The sequence below is a fragment of the Gekko japonicus genome, unplaced genomic scaffold (genome assembly GCF_001447785.1).
Source record: "Gekko japonicus isolate JY-2015 unplaced genomic scaffold, Gekko_japonicus_V1.1 scaffold315, whole genome shotgun sequence".
Lineage (NCBI taxonomy): Eukaryota > Metazoa > Chordata > Lepidosauria > Squamata > Gekkonidae > Gekko > Gekko japonicus.
Window position 1 is genome coordinate 1021118 of NW_015160844.1, and position 11061 is coordinate 1032178.

Here is an 11061-nt window from a genome sequence, read left to right on the forward strand (position 1 = left end):
GCCATGGACACATGCAAGATGGGTGTTCCCAATCAAATTATAAAGAAGCTGTGGTTTAAATTTTACTGATCAAACACAGTTTTGGGAAAGGATGAGATGTGATTATGGCATAATTGTTTTAAAAGCACTGCTGTTCTTAAAATATAGCTTCAAAATTTCAGTGGGAACTGTTTGTGAGCCTGGAATACCAAACACTAGTCTGGAGTGTTTGTTACATGGCTATTCAGGTTGCTCTGCAATCAGAGTTGCAGTAAGTATTGAGGTTCTGGAAGCTGTGTAACTATCTTTGCGTATTTACACACAAACATAGCTTGATAATATGACACAGTTAAGCCAGAATGTTTTAAACCAATTACTTCAGTGGAACTAAACTGGCATAAATCCAAATACTCCCACATACTTGGCTTGTGGTTTGAGTGGACAGGTTCCAGTTTTACAGTTACATGACGCTATTTCTGCAGCTGATGGACACATTGCACTTCGGCAATACAAGCAGTTCTTGGAATATCTAAATACATTTGCACCTACTTGTTTTTCAAGCAGATTTTTACAACTGTGAGACCAAGAGACAAATCTCACGTACATGGCCAAAACCCTCATTCATTTCAGTGATTCCTGCTTCCCTGTCAGAATGGTTAGGATTGCATTCATGGATGGGGTGTGTGGGGGGAATAATACTGAAACAAAGTGTGTGTGCGTGTGTGTACACACAGATTACTATATGCAAATAATATATTGACAACATTTTTTCGCACAGTAGATTTGCAGTCTTAGGGGATTTTTCCCAAAAGGCAACAGAAAATGTGGGATCCAATAAGTAGTTCTTGGTTGCACAGAAGCAGTAGGCCTTGCCTTATTTGAAACTGTAAAGTAAACCTAGTTGTAAACCTTAAAATTTTTATATTGTTTCATTTCCTTGCTTTTGGCAATACATTTTAATCAGGAACAAACAAAATTCAATTCAGGCAGCTGTGTATATGCCAACACCATAAATTACCATTACATTAGTAGGAAAGTTTTTTTAAACCATCTTTTATGCTGTTGGTACATCAGATTACAAATGAAATGTAAGTCTGTAACATAGTTTTATTTAGTTGGTAGAGAATAATAGGTTTCTCTTCCTGATTCTTGGGTGTAGACTTGGAATCATTCAGAAAATGTCACATCTAGGCCACACAAAATCCTGAGTCACCCTCATTTGCTTGCCTTTGTTCAAGAAGTGCCGATCAAGAGGACACGCCTTTCCTCTGTCATAGACCAAGGTCATGCTGTGCTTACAGATGAATGGAGTACATATTTGCCCATTTCATCATTTCAGACTCTGGAGCTGGGGTGCTTGGATTATTAACTCATCCAGTGCCTTTGGCTAAACTGTAATACTCAGGCATTTTTTGTAATTTTGCTATTTTGATTACAGTTAACGTCTCCTAAATATGCTCTTCCTTGGAGAAACAGCAAATTCATAACCAAATTTAAGATCAAAACAAAGTTAAGGACGTTTTAATTACATGTATTGTAATGATGGTGATTGCATCTTGGGGGCCTAGAAACAGTGTAGTTCTAATAGGTGCTTCGTAATGCTGAAGGACAGTTTAATTAAAAGTCCCTGAACTCCCACCCACCCCACCCCCAAAATAGTGGTTTGGGTACTGTAGTCTGGCATCCCAGGCCGAAAAAGAATTATTCAGAACTGAATCCAATTGAGATCAGAGGAATTTACTTCCGTGTAGCATATTTAGGATTGGCAAGATCACCTCAGAAACACTTATTCTTGTAGAATTCTACCCATTTTTCATTAACATGGTGTCATGTTTATAATAGTTTAAAGCTGTGAACTGCGTATTTTAAAAAGACATGCAGATACTTCAGAGGAGATACTGTAAATTTGGAAACAGTGTTTATCCCCATACACCAGCTGAAGTAGCAATAGGATAATTTATGAGGCTGAAACAACACCTTTGCTTGCTACGGACATTAAGTGCAGTTTAAGTTGCAACATGGAGTCACATGATATAAGCAGCTATGTTAAGTGTTAGGTAAGCATGATCTGCCCTAAGTGGAATATATTATCTGAAGTAGGAAAACAAAAGAAAGATTGTTTAATACTGTAAAGGCCACAAACCCCAGCACTAGGTTTGCCACCTCTTCCTAATTTCAAGGAATCATTCCTTATTTATGTCATCAAAAACACTCATGGAAAAGAAGACATGCAACATAACTGCAAAGATCAACTTTAATACTTTGCAAGGGAAGTGTATTCTAATAAAGAGCTGATAGCAACCTGACACATGTAATTTTCTTACAGTTTTACAATGTGTTCCTTCCCCTGAAACCTCTTCAGATAGCACTTTTATCTCCTTACAAAGCCAGGTTTTTCTTATCTCTAAGAGGATGTCACAGAGCTGGGAAAGATACAGAAAAAGTCAGGAACAGCTATGGTGTTATGCACCGTGATGTGGGAGACAGCCCCATTTCACACAGTAAGAGATACTTTGAAGTACCCATGAAAAGGATTGGGCTGTGGAATGATCACGAGGTAACCTCTGTGTGAAGCAGGTAAGGCAAATGAGACTGCATCTGAAGAGGTGAGCTTTGACTCACAAAACCTCAGGTTGGAATTAACGTTGTTAGTCTATAAGGTGCCACAGGTCTTCTGATTTGGCTTGTGGGGGGGTAACATTTCCAAGAGTGACTGGATGCATAGAAACAGCCTGTATTGGAAGATATGCTAATATAGTTATAAAATTAAACTATTAATGTTTTTAAAATAGAAACCTCTCTCTCCTTTCTTGGTATCAACCCAAGAGGTTGATGGGTATATTTTCTCACATAACACACAATTAAGGAATTCATTACCATAAAGTGGTTTTTTAAAGGATTAGAGAGACTTGTGGAAGAACCATGGCTATTTGCTATGATAGGTTAACAGAATATTACTGAATATCAGCTGCTGGGGGTGGGAGGTGGGAAGTATGCATTGTAGGAAGCCATAATTGTGTTCACACCCTGCTTATAAGCTTCCAGTAAACTTTTGCCACACCAATTAATAGCTGGATTGGACCATTTTACTTCATTACTTATTAGTCTGCCTTTTTCACTGAGACTCAAGCCAGATGACACAAGTAAAATGAATGCAAGCAAACAGTATACATGCAATCAACGATCATGTAAAACAACATTACAAAATTAAGAGCCATGCACTAAACAGTATACTAGATACCGTAAAACAGTATAACAAGAATGAAACAAAACTGGATTTTCAGAACAAATATTTCTTCATAGGAAGGATAACTCAGAGAAAAGCTGTGTACTGTTGACCACATGAAGCTGGCTTATACTGAACCAAACCATTGGTCCATCCAGGTAGATATTGTCTACTCAGAATGCCAGCAGCTCTCCAGGGTCCTAGGCACAGATCTTTCACATCACCTGCTACCTGATTTCCTTAACTGGAGGTGCTGGGGATTGAACCTGGAGTCTTCTGCATACCAGCCAAATGTTCTACCACTGAGACACGGCCCTTTTCCTTATGGTTCCTTTCCTGTATCACAATGAGGGGGGGTTTTGCAGGGAAGGTACACTTGAAGAAATAATTTTAGCAGAGAATGGATTTGTTGTTAGGAAAACTGTGGGAGAGTTGTATGAGGCATAAGAAAAACGTGCAGACTGGGACCAGATAATCAGCTTTAGAGACACAGCTGATGGGGAGAAGTCTACTCTTGGAGCCAGGCTGATGATTCACCCCAACATGGATTTCCCTGACAGGCATTACTATTGCTGTAATTCTGTTATTGTCCTCAGTGCCTGCTTTTGGCCCAGATTTGTTTCCTACTTTAAAAGAGCGATTCCCAAGTGGTGTTTTGGGAGCCTTATGGATGAGTCATACAGTTACCAGAAGTGGATGTTGCAGCTTGTCCCTGTGCTAGGTTAATGGATGGTAACTTTGGTGGTTAGGAAATAGAAACAACAGATGACGCCCTTGACAAATTATTAGCAGGTCCCCTTAGGAAATCTGTTGTAACAACTAGACTGAAGTTTCTTCCAAATATGTGCACTGGCAGATTGACTAGCAGGATTTTAGAGAAGAGGATCTGAGACTGAAATATGCCTTTTGAATCACATTAAATATTAACATATTGGCATTTCAAGGTGAGTGAAGACAACGGGATTTGTACTACAATTCTAAACACATATTAAAGAAAGTCACTCTAAAATCAGTAGGACTGACTTCCACCTAATGTGAGATTGGGGTATGACCCAGTTTAAATACTGGTATTTCAGTTTTCCTGGGTTGTTGGTTTTGAGCTGTAAGGACTGCTTATTGGTAATGTGGGTGACAAGGATATGTTTTGAAAACCACACAAGACAAAGGTACTACAGGAGAGCTTTAACTGGCTAGAGCTCTCCACTTGCATACACATATTTAAAAACATATGCTTATTCCATTTAATATGTGAAGAGACACCAGGTTAATGAAATCCAAAATCCAGCACACAATTCTGTTAATTTTTTAGTGTTCCTTGAATTAATCACTAACTTCTTTATAGTTTCAGAGGTCTGTTGGTTTGTGATTTTAGTGTTGCTGAACTCTTGGTTTAAGCATGAAGGGATTGTGTGGGCTAGTCAATGATTAGCTTCTTTTCCAGGCACTTGCACTGCAATCCAGCCCTGTGTTCTCTGTGATTAAGGTTTGTTCAAGGCACTCAGTGCTTCAGACAAAGTCCTAAGTCCAAATATGAGTGTTTGCACAACCAAGTTCAACTTTTCCTTTGAAGTCTACCATCCCAAGCATGATTCTGCACACTTGCCAATATAAATCCTGCAGCCACAGCATTCTTGTTGCTCAATCCCAATAGGGGAGGGAGGGAGCTGAAAAACAAGATTCCTAAAATATGGGGCAAGTTCACAGAATTCAAGTGAAGGAAATGGCAGTTAACAGAAGCAAGCAGGAATCACACACATTCCTATAATGAACCTGTGAATGCTCTAGGCTGGAATAGGCCATTAGAATGACCCTTTAAGAATATAAGGACATCCCTGCTGGATCAGACTACTGGTTCATTTAGTCCAGCATCCTGACTCACACAGTGGCCAACAAGTTCCTTAGGAGATCCAACAATAGGGCATAGAGGCCAAGGCCTTCACCTGATACTGCTTCCTTGCACTGAGATTCGGAGATTGACCACCTCTGAATGTGGTGGTTCTCTTTAGTCACCTTCACTATTAGGCACTGACAAGGGGCGGGACCTGCGATACTCGGGGGGGGGGGACCTCGACACTCATGAGGCAGAGGAGGAAGCAGCAGCAGAAGGTAAGTTCCCCCCCATCCCGCCGGTTCCCCCGTCTCCCCCACCCCCCTCCACGGCACCTTTCGCTATTCGATATATAGATAAACCTACCTCCATGAATCTGTCCAATCCCCTTTTAAAGCAATCAATGCCCGTGGCCATAACTACATTATCTGGCAGTTAATTCCACATTTTAATCACTCGTAGCATAAAGAAGTATTTCCCTTTGTCTGTCCTGAATGAACTGCCCATCAGCTTCATTGGATGCCCTTGAGTTCTAATATTTTGGGAGAGGAAGAAAAGTTCTGTCAACTGTCTCCACCTTGTACATAATTTTATAAACCTCTATCATGTCCCCATTTAGTCATCTGTTTTCTAAACTGAAACATCCCAGATTCTCCAGCCTTTCCTCATAGTGAAGGTGCTCCAACCCTGTAATCATCTTGCTTGCATTCATTTCTTTCCAGCTTTGCAATGTCCTTTTGGAGATACAGTGACCAGAACTGTACACAGTATTCCAAATGAAGCCACACCATAGATCTATACAGGGGCATTACAGTATCGGCCATTTTATTCTCAGTCCCTTTGCTAATAATCACTAACAAAAAGTTTGCCTTTTTTACTGCTGCAGCTCACTGGGTTGACACTTTCATTGAGCCCAAGATCTCCCCCCCCCATCTCAACAAATTCAGACCCCATTAGCGTATTTTTTTGTCCCAATGTTCATCACCCATTACTTTTCTAGCAGAGCTCCAGTGCTTTTAACAGCTGTCTGGCAGACAGAAATTTAATGGGTAAAGCTTTTTTGCATCACTGCATCTTCATATTAGGAAAACAGCGAATGTGGTATAACGGTTAGCATCTTGGACTAGGATCTGAGAGACCCAAGTTTGAATCCCTGCTCTGCCATGGCTTGCTTGCTGCCTGATCTTGCACCATTCACACACTCTTAGCCTAACCTGCCTCACAGGATTGTTCTGAGGATAAAATAGAGAAGAGAATGTAAGCCACTCTGAGTCCCCATTGGGGAGGAAGGCAGGGTATAAATGAAGGAAATAAAAATAAAGTTTAACCTATTCCAATTCTGCCAGCTGCCTGAGACACACCAGGGGAACATTGGAGGGGGGGGGGGGAGAGAGAGACACACACAGTTATACTCTACCGAAATGCTACCAAACACAGATTGTGATGGAGAGGCTTGCTGAAATACACAAGAAAGCAAACTCATACCAAATGCTATACAGATCCAGGTATACTGTGGTTAGATTTTTCACAGCTACTTGGGACACCTTAAATTCTGACGTTTTCGGAATGGAGAAAGGTTTCCCCTATTAACCGAGCAGATCAACTTTTTATTATTTTTAGAAGATTTTACTTTTAAAAAGCCTCCTTTAAAAACAACAAAACCAGAAGCACAAATCCCTCCACACGGCGTTCTGTTTCCTTCCACAGGCCCAGCCCCCCCCCCCCCCCCCGCTGCTGAAAAATTGACAATCTACGCCAAGACTACTACAGCACCCAGCCAACGATGCAGAGGAAAGAAAGAAGTTGTAAGGCAACACAAACAACACGATGGTTTAAAATTACTAAAACAGCGTCACCTCCACCGATGAAAGGGTGGGGCTGGGGAGACCGACAAGCGTGTTTAAAACGAAGATGCGGGTATTTGACACATGTGCTCGAGGGCCGCTGTGTGCAAAGAGGAGTTTTTACGGTTGGCGTGCGCCCGCGGATTACTTCCCCTCTTTTTCGAGGACTAAAAAGTATGGTTGCAACAAAAACGCTAGATCATCATGTAGCAATGCAGCGCGGACACGAGGGGAGGGAGGCGGGGAGGAGCAGCCGCAGGCTCCGGAAGCCTCCGAACCCCTCCCAGCTAAGGAAACTGCACCAGCTGCCACCGCTAAAATTAGAGCGAGAAGCGCAGGCGTCACAGCGCCTCCTTCTAGGAGCTCAGTCGCCTGTTCTCCCCTCCCCCCGCGTGCCTGCCTGAGCTGAACCGTACCAAGAAAGGAATCGTGTATGGCGGCTCCAGTTCTTTATCTGGACGAGTCACCTCCTGGTGAACCAAATATAGTAAACAGCAGAGACTACTTCTGGCTGCTACTTTGCAAAAGGGAGAGCCCGCTATGATTGTGCAACCCAAGAAAAGACCAAACGGTGATGACGTGGCATGCACTGACTGGCTGGGCGCGCGAATGGCCGACGGTTCTTTGCTTGCGAGCAGGGAATCGCGTTAACCGCTCCGGTTTAGTCAGCCTTTTACTGAGGGAGGAAATTAGGAGTGCCCTAGAATAAGTAGTTTGAGGTCGTAGCTTGAAGGTTATTTCTGGAATTTTTTTAGAGAATCTCAAAGATTGTTTGTAGTGATTCATTTCAGCTCAGAGCTCCACGTTGATAACTCTCGATGTTTCGAGTACATTCTCTGGCATGAGGTAGCTTAAGGAGCAACCCATTGTGTCATTAACTGTTGATTTTTTATTCTTTTCCCCCCTGATGATCATGTTTGTGAGGCTTTTTAAAAAGGTTCTATAGTCATTTTTTGCCTCTCCCAACTTCTCTTTTTATTTTTTTAAAAGTATATTTTATCTTGTTAAAAAATCCTTGAGAATTTGAATGTTTTTGAAAATTTGTTAATTAAAAAAAAAACCCGAAACAGCTAACAGTACAATCCTATGCAGTTACTCCAGTGTAAATCCACTGCATTCCATTGCCTTAGATGGTACAACACTGTTTAGAATTACCCTGTAACTGCGTAGTCATAAGGACACTTTCCTGGGAGTAAGCTGGGAGTAGGGTTGCCAGGTCTGGATTGGAAAATACCTGGAGACTTTGGGGGTGGATCCGGGAGAGGGAGGGTTTTGGGGGGGAGGGGCTTCAGCATGGCACAATGCCATAGAGTCCATCCTCCAAAGCAGTCATTTTCTCCAGGGGAGCGGATCTCTGTCAGCTGGAGATCAGTTGTAAAAGTGGGAGATCCCCAGGCCCCACCTGGAGGCTGGCAACCCTAGCTGGGAGTAAGCCTCATTGAATAGATCTGAGTAGGATTCTTGGAGGACCTGCTTAGAATTGCTCCCTAAGAGAACTGGCCATGTTATTCAATATGGTATAGTTCCAGGAAAGTGTCTTTAGGATTGCAGGCTAAACCACTTAAAATATCAATAAGTGGAAAATGTGAAAAAAGGGCACACAAATCCTTGGAATAGTAAAAGTATTTTATCTGGATAAAAGCCAGTAATGTAGGTGCCACAAGAGTGTTTTGGGGAAGGTGATCTACACATGGAGCAGCCCTATCCCCCCCTCCTTGTTACCTACTTAATTTTTAAAGCCAAAGAGACATAGATAACTTCATCAGAAGGAGCTGAATGAATATTGGACTTTGGGCATAGATCATCTTTCACAAAAGCCAACTTTGCACCATACCCTTGTTCAAAAAGGGTCAAGAAACAAAGGCATCCCAATGTGCTTGAAATTGATCATCTGCTGGTATGTTCAGTAATAAGAAATTACCGAAGGACTGAAATTAGCCAGATTATCCTTATTTAGGGAAGGCTGATTAGGAAGGAAATCATTCTCTTTAGGGAAGATAGTGTCTTGGCATCCTCCAAAGACTTACTGATGACACTTTATCCATGGTCTTGTCATATCCAGGCATTTAGAGACCGACAGCTTTTGATACTTCAGAATGTTGCAGAATGATTGTTACCTGATGTAGGGTTAGTCCTGCCATTTTTTAAAAAACTTACATTGGCCACTGATAACATTTCTGAGCTCTTTTTAAAGTGCTGGGTCTTACTCCTAAAGTTCAAAGCAGTATGAGAACCGGGTATTTGAAGGACTGCTTACTTCCAGTTTGGTGTAGTGGTTAAGTGTGTGGACACTAATCTGGGAGAACCGGGTTCGATTCCCCACTCCTCCACTTGCAGCTGCTGGATGACCTTGGGCAAGCCATAGTTCTGACAAGAGGTGTCCTTGAAAGGGCAGTTCTTGAAAGAGCTCTCTCAGCCCCAACTACCTCACAGGGTGTCTGTTGTTGGGAGGGGAAGGGAAAGGAGTTTGTAGGCCGCTCTGAGACTACAAGTGAAGGGCGGGATATAAATCCAATCTCCTCCTCCTCCTCGTCTTTGTCTTCTTCCATATGAAATTTCCCACCCACTAAGATAACATCATAGGCCCAATTTCCAAAGCATGATTGGTGGCTTTCGGAGTCAGGGCCTGTGACGACCTCTTATTTGGGGAGGTCTAGTTTTATTTTAAAATGTTCTTTCAGTTTTACTCTGTAGGGTATTCTGACTGCCACCAGGAAAATTTAGGCTTTCCAAACCTTTTTCTATAATATTTTTCACAGGGTAGGTATACCGAGGGTTTTAGGCGTTCGTGGTACTATGTGGTCTGAGGAAGGATTCTTTACTGCTGGTATACTTGAAGGAAATAGGATTTATTTAAAGAAAGCATAAAGACGAGGGTAAACAATGTGAACAGTACTGGGAATGATTTGAACAAATGCTGGGTGTCTCTCTCACAAGCTTCTCTTTTTCTGACAGGGAGGTTTCAAGCAACTTTGTAACACTTTTCACTGTACTTTTTCCTAGACTCTCAGCTTTTAATTGTAACTCCTATAACACAGAACTAAATGTCACTCTTTTCACACACAGAACCAAATCCTTCCCACACAGGGATGTCTCCTTCCACTCAGAGACAGAACTTAACTCCTCTTCTGTGTCTCTCACAGAAAACAGAACTCAAACTCCTATCAACTGCTTTTTCACAGCACTCTCTGCTGACTGACTAACTGACTTCATCAACTGTCATAACTCTAACAGTCACTCCTGATAGACATTCAAATCATCCACACAGCATCCATTCCAAAAACCCTCCCCCTCTCTGTCACTCACCAATCACACCAGACTTTCACACAGCAATGTAAACCAAACTTTTAAAGACACACACACAAATAAACATGAAATCGTTACAGGGCCTTTCTGTGTGGTTGTTGGTGAACCAATAATCATGGGAAGGCTGATGTACTGTGGTATAGAATATCTGATGAAGGGAACTTTGACGTTGAAAGCTTATACCTCCAAAATCTTTCTGGTCTCTGAGCTGCTGCTGAACTTGAATCTAGCTGTTCTACTGCAGATCAACACAGGGTGCCACAGGGGTACACAACCCCCCCCTTTTTTTAAACATAAAACATAAGTGATTGGATTCTCTTTATGGAGATGGAGCTTCTCTACCTTCCCCAGCAGCCTCCTTTGATGAGAATCATTGTAGACAAAATGCCTTACAGTGGAGGCGCTGCTAGGAGGAGGGGAAATCATGTGAAATCAGAACCCTTCCTCTTCCACCTGTGGAGGTTCTGCACTATGGAAGAAGTGTCCAGAACATCCTACAGGACGCTTATGAATTCCTATGTGATGGCAGTCAAGGCCGCAAAGAGAGATTTCTATGCGGCCTCGATTGCGTCTGCTAGCTCACGCCTGGCCCAATTATTTAGGGTAATTTGGTCTTTAACATCCTTGCCTCAGGGCAGACAAAATATTAGGGAATTGGACATTGGATGCGAGGCTTTTGCGAGCTTCTTTGCAGATAAAGTCTTGGCACTCCGTCGTGACCTCCCCGCCACACTTGATACAGTTAGGGAACTTGAGGCCCCTTGCACGTCTTTGGAGACGGGTTTAGTATGTTTTGACCCACTCAGCCTGGAGGAAGTGGACAGGTTGTTCGTGGCTGTGCGCCCAACCACATGCGACCTTGATCCGTGCCCCTCATG